This window comes from Bos indicus x Bos taurus, chromosome 1 (genome assembly GCF_003369695.1).
Source record: "Bos indicus x Bos taurus breed Angus x Brahman F1 hybrid chromosome 1, Bos_hybrid_MaternalHap_v2.0, whole genome shotgun sequence".
In the NCBI taxonomy this organism is placed as follows: domain Eukaryota; kingdom Metazoa; phylum Chordata; class Mammalia; order Artiodactyla; family Bovidae; genus Bos; species Bos indicus x Bos taurus.
The window spans coordinates 17850551-17857347 of NC_040076.1; the positions used below are offsets into that span (position 1 = coordinate 17850551).

The 6797-nt window shown below is 37.7% G+C and overlaps 1 non-coding gene across 1 annotated transcript; it reads left to right on the forward strand.

Moving 5' to 3' along the window:
* The first annotated feature begins 4051 nt into the window (after positions 1 to 4051).
* On the forward strand, positions 4052 to 4123 carry TRNAC-ACA. Its single transcript has one exon. It is a non-coding gene; the product is annotated as a tRNA-Cys (tRNA).
* The last annotated feature ends 2674 nt before the right edge of the window (positions 4124 to 6797 follow it).

A 6797-nucleotide genomic window follows, 5' to 3' on the forward strand; every position in this document is an offset into this window, starting at 1 on the left:
CTCATTGGACGTGAGTCTGAGTGAACTCTGGGAGTTGGTGATGGACAGGGAGGCCTGGCGTGCTGCGATTCATGGGGTCGCAAAGAGTCGCACACGACTGAGCGACTGATCTGATCTGATCTGATAGAATCATTCAACTTCAGCTTTTTCAGCATTACTGGTGGGGGCATAGACTTGGATTACTGTGGTACTGAATGGTTTGCCTTGGAAACGTACAGAAATCATTCTGTTGTTTTTGAGATTGCATCCACGTACCACATTTCAGATTCTTTTGTTGACTATGATGGCTACTCCATTTCTTCTAAGGGATTCTTGCCCACAGTAGTGGATATAATGGTCATCTGAGTTAAATTATTCCATTCCATTCCACTTTATTTCGCTGATTCCAAAAATGATAACATTCTCTCTGGCCATCTCCTGTTTGACCACTTTCACTTTTCCTGGGTTCATGAACCTAACATTCCAGGTTCCTATGCAATATTGCTCTTTACAGCATCAGATTTTACTTCCATCACCAATCACATGCACAATGGGTGTTGTTGTTGCTTTGGCTCAGACTCTTCATTCTTTCTGGAGTTATTTCTCCACTAAACTCCAGTAGCATTTTGGGTGCCTACCAACACGGGGAGTTCATCTTTCAGTGTCACATCTTTTTGCCTTTTCATACTGTTCATGTGGTTCTCGAGGCAAGAATACTGAAGTGGTTTTCCATTCCCTTCTCCAGTGGATCGTGTTTTGTCAGAACTCTCCCCCATGACCCATCTGTCTTTGGTGGTACTACAGGGCATGGTTTCATTGAGTTAGACAAGTCTGTGATCCATGTGATCAGATTGGTTCAGTTCAGTTCAGTTTCTCAGTCATGTCTGACTGTTTGTGACCCCATGAACCACAGCATGCCAGGCCTCGCTGTCCATCACCAACTCCCGGAGTTCACTCAGACTCACGTCCACTGAGTCCGTGATGCCATCTGGCCATCTCATCCTTGCCTCCAATCCCTCCCAGTATCAGAGTCTTTTCCAATGAGTCAACTCTTCCCGTGAGGTGGCCAAAGTACTGGAGTTTCAGCTTTAGCATCATTCCTTCCAAAGAAATCCCAGGGCTGATCTCCTTTAGAATGGACTGGTTGGATCTCCTTGCAGTCCAAGGGACTCTCAAGAGTCTTCTCCAACACCACAATTCAAAAGCATCAGTTCTTAGGCACTCAGCTTTCTTCACAGTCCAACTCTCACATCCATACATGACCACAGGAAAAACCATAGCCTTGACTAGACAAACCTTTGTTGGCAAAGTAATGTCTTTGCTTTTGAATATGCTATCTAGGTTGGTCATAACTTTTCCTCCAAGGAGTAAGCATCTTTTAATTTCATGGCGGCTTCTGTAATTATGGTTTTCAGTGTGTCTGCTCCCTGATGAGAAAGATAAGAAGCTTATGGCACCTTCCTGATTGGAGAGACTGACTGAGATTCAAACTGGATCTTGTTCTAATGGGCGAGGACATGCTCCGTTCAGTTCAGCTGCTCAGTTGTGTCTGATTCTTTGCAACCCCATGAACCTCAACACACCGGGCCTCCCTGTCCATCACCAACTCCCGTAGTCCAGACAAACCCATGTCCATTGAATTGGTGATGCCATCCAACCATCTTATCCTCTGTCGTCCCCTTCTTCTCCTGCCCTCAATCTTTTCCAGCATCAGGGTCTTTTCAAATGAGTAAGCTCTTCTCATCACGTGGCCAAAGTATTGGAGTTTCAGCCTCAACATCATTCCTTCCAATGAACACCCAGGACTGATCTCCTTTAGGATGGACTGGTTGGATCTCCTTGCAGTCCAGGGGACTCCCAAGAGTCTTCTCCAACACCACAGTTCAAAAGCATCAATTCTTTGGTGCTCAGCTTTCTTTATAGTCCAACTCTCACATCCATACATGACCACTGGAAAAACCAGAGCCTTGACTAGATGGACCTTTGTTGGCAAAGTAATGTCTCTGCTTTTGAATATGCTTTCTAGGTTAGTCATAATTTTCTTTCCAAGGAGTAAACACCTTTTAATTTCATGGCTGCAATTACCATCTGCAATGACTTTGGAATCCATAAAAATAAAGTCAGCCACTTTTTCCACTGTTTCCCCATCTATTTGGCATGAAGTGATGGGACCAGATGCCATAATCTTAGTTTTTTGAATGTTGAGCTTTATGCCAACTTTTTCACTCCTCTTTCACTTTCATCATGGGCTCTTTAGTTCTTCTTCACTTTCTGCTGGACATGCTCAGTAAATCTTTAATTCAATTTTTTGTTCATGTCGGTGGCTGTTGTCCCTCCCTGTTATTTACCTAGGGCCAAACTATGGTGGAGGTAATGAAGATTACAGCAAGCTCCTTCAAAAGGTCTCATGCATACACTGCTACACTCAGTTCTTCCAACCCTGCAGCAGGCCACCATTGACCCATGCCTCCACCAAAGCCTGCTGGACATTCAAGGGCAAATCTGGGTCAGTCTCTTTTGGGGTCACTGCTCCTTTCTCCTGGATCCTGGTATGCACAAGTTATTTGTGCCTTCCAAGAGTCTGTTTCCCTTGTCCTTTCTAAGTTCTGGTGGCTCTATAATGGGTTTAATGGCGACCTCCTCCAACAGGGCTTATGCCATAGCCAAGTCTGCTGCACCCAGTGATATCCAATGCACCCAGAGCCCCTGACTCTTTAGGAGTCCACTGATGACCTGTACCTCCACAGGAGACACTCAAACACAGTTCTGTCTCAGTCTCTGTTGATTCCCTGTGTCCTGGTGCACACAAGGTTTGTTTGAGCCTTCTAAGTGTCTCTGGAGGGTATTGGGTTTGATTCTAAATGTGGTTTCGCCCCCCTACAATCTTGCTGAGGCTCCTCCTTTGCCTTTGGCCATGGAGTATACCGCAAAGTCACTCCAGTGCCACACAGCTGCCACTCCAACACAAACCATCTTGAGGGGCTTCTCTGCCCTTTGGACATGTAGTATCTCCTCACAGTAACTCCAGCTCTGTGGATCTGCCACTTTAGTGCCTTCCTTTAAGTATGGACCTGAGATGAGCAGTAGTTGCTTGCTCTCAGACTCACTCATCAGTTCAAAACCCCCTTGGGCTCCTCTCCAGCTGCTTCAGGCATCAGCTGCCTATCCAGAGGAGGAATTTTATATGGAAGCAAATCTTTTAGGATATTCATTTTATTTTCAATGTAATTACTGATGTCATGGACTCTTTCACTTTTTTCCAATTTCAGACAGTTTAATTTTCAGTGTAATTATTGTTTGTCCTAAATGGGAATTCTTTGGCAACTTTCTGCCTTATTTCCACAGTGCTCATAAATCAATCATGACTTCAAATCATCAACTTTTGTCAGCAACAAGATGCATAACAATGATGAAATGATATAGATTTGTTTAAAAATGCTAATTTTTCATGGATGATTTCTGCTAATAGGTCAGGCATATGGTACAGTAAAAGTATAGTTTATGCCCTGTAGTAATTTCTAAAATATCAATCTGTATTTGTCCCCTTTAGAAAGTTTGATTCTGCTTGATAGATCATGGAGGTTACATACATTTAATATTTTGTGTCACACTTGACTCTTTTGGAGCAAGAAACCTAACTTCACTTTGTTTTATTTGCACAAAGTTCTTTCTGCATAAATATTCCAAACTCTCACCAAAATAAACTAAAGTTTCAGGGCTTACCTATGCAATGTGAGAAAATAAAATGTCTGTTTTTTCAGTGTTTAAAAAAGAAAATTTAAACTGATAATAATAATAAATAGAAACATATGACAATGAATTCAATTTGAAAGAAGGATGTACAGTTTACTTCTATGCATATGTAAGCATAACAATATTTACATACCTCTCTCTATATATCTATAGCTATATAAACATTATATATACCTTTATATAAATTATAAATGGATAGAATGACATAGGGAATGCATGCATGCATATATATATATATATATATATATATATATAAACCTATTTTTCCTTGAAGAAGTGCTATTACTAATTTTTCAAGTTGTCTCTATTAATATGGACTTCCCTGGTGGCTCAGATGGTAAAGCATCTGCCTACAATGCGGAAGACCCAGGTTCGATCCCTGGGTTGGGAAGATCCTCTGGAGAAGGAAATGGCAACCCATTCCAGTACTCTTGCCTGGAAAATCCCATGGACAGAGGAGTGTTATAGGTTACAGTCCAAGGGGTCACAAAGAGTCGGAAACAACTGAGCAACTTCACTTTCACTTTCTTTCACTTTCTATTAATGTAGCTACCTTTATGAGTTATGAAAGTGAGTGTTAATTGCTTAGTCATGTCTGACTCTTTGCAACCCCATGGACTGTAGTCACCAGAGAAGCCCCTTTATGAGTTAAACTTGAAATCAAGTAACAGTTTATCCCTGAACTCAAAAAAACCTTGAAATTGTTTTTACTGAGAACATAGTTTCAATATCTATATGCTTCTGTATATTTAAAAGATATAGATAGAAAAATTCTCTATAATTGTTTACTTCCATCTTCTTTAATATTTGTTTTTGATTCTATCAATAATGATATCAACTTAAATATTTAAAGTTTTGGAAATCACCAAGTCTTCTCTGGTGGTTCAGATGGTAAAGAATCTGCCTGCAATTCAGGAGACCCGAGTTTGATTCCTTGGGTCAGGAAGATCCCCTGGAGAAAGGAATGGCTGCCCATTCCAGTATTCTTTCCTTGGGAATCCCATGGACAAAGGAGCCTGTCAAGTTACAGTCCATGGGGGTCTCAAAGAGTGGGACACTACTGAATGATTAACACACACACAAATACTATTGAATTTTTAAAATGCTAACTCTTTCTTACATGTCAGCCTGCTACCCCAGATATTAAAGATATTATTCTTTTTATCAAATAAATAGTAAAGAGAAATTTTCAGAAAAATGTATTGGCAGAAAAAGAATATCAGCACTCAAGAAAAAAAGAGGATGTGAGCCTCCATGTTTGTATTGAAAGAAGAATCAGCAGTATGCTTCAATATCAAGAAATCTGGAATAATGGTTGGGAGATCTGAGTTATGAGTTATAGTCATGCATCTATCAACTGTTTACATAAAACTGAAAAAAAAAAAAAACAAATTTGAATTCATATCCATAACTACCAAAAGAGGAAAGTGCCAACATTAGAAGTTCTGTAATCATCACAAATTTATTCTGCATTGAGATCCAAATGATAATCATGTAAATGGAATTTCTAAAACAAATATCTTTATATAGCCACTTTTTAAATATAAGTATATAAAACACATAGTCTATTTTTCTATTTTACTGCATTACAAAATTTTCCTCAACCAATTTTCATCAATGTTTTAATAATTAACAATGAAATCAAGTATTAAATGATGTATCTTGTCTAAGAAGCACTGGTTAATGGCAAAGCTTATGATTAAGATATATTTTCCCAGAGATAAAGAGCAAATGAGGAACATAGAAATAAGCCAAAAAAAAAAAAAAAAAAAGACAAGTTCAGTGATCAGATGATAGATTTGGAAAAAGTTATTAGAAGATTGTGCATCAGATTGTATGATTAAACTGTGAACTATGCTAAAAAAGGCTATTCTATTATCTATCTCACCACTTAAAAATTAAAGCATCAGGAATAAAATTATAAGTATTTCAACACAGAGGGATTTTGAAGAGTTTTCTAGTAATCAATATCAATGACGAACGAGGTTTAAGTATGAATTATTTCCAGAGTTAAAGTATTCATTTATATACGAGTAAGTTTTTCTACTGGTTCAGCTAGAAACTCAAATTTTCTATCAGTAGCAGGAATAAATTCAGATTGCTCCCAAGATCTACTTCCACTGCTAAATAAACATTAATCTTCTAAACCTGATTATAAAGCTCCTTTAGTGTAGGGCTTGATTTCTGTTCTCAGATGTGGAGATGAATCCTAGTTCTATGCCTTGGAAGTCAATTATGGTAAATGCATTTCAAATGCAACAGAATGCTTTTCCAAAGGATTAAGATGTATGTGTTTGGGAGGAAAATAAATTTTGAGTTTCTGTGGCTATAAAAGATGTGAAATGGTTAAACTCTGAGTGCTATCATAGTAAGATTTTTCAAAAAGACTTGATGTTTTGTCAATACTGATTCAAGCTTCTCAGTGTCACTGGAGTAAAAATAATAAAATTCTGTTGCTGCAGGGACATGAAGAGAAAAAGTTTGATTGATTCTTCCATTATCCAATGACAGCTATTATAAAGCAGAGAATAAAAATGGCAATTAGATACTTGGTTTAAAGGAAATATATGAGATTGTGTGTGAATTTAATGAGTGGAAACAAAAGTCTGAAGATATAAAAAGAAAATACTCAAAACCAAATAAGTCTAATTTCATAATAAGAATACTATAATTATTTTACTAAGTATAACAAATGATATACATTTTTTTCTTATATTTAAAAGCCATGTTGAATTTACTATAAAATAAAGATGTTAAAAATTTAGCAAGTTTCATTGAAAAAATAATTAATAATGAGGTCAATTTGAATAACATTTCTAAATGTCTCCAAAAATAATAAATGACATCTCTTATTGTAAGAGACACTAAAAGATACTAAGATAGAATAAGCACAATGCCTGCTTTCATGGAGGAAGGGAAAATAGACGTTAAATAAGTGAATGACATGTTATCAAGAAGCACAGTTGCTACTTGAATGTACTTAACTAGTATTAAATATGAGATGAGAGGGAGAATATGATTCCTAGGGAAAAAAAAAACAGCAGATATTAACCTGAAAAAGTTTG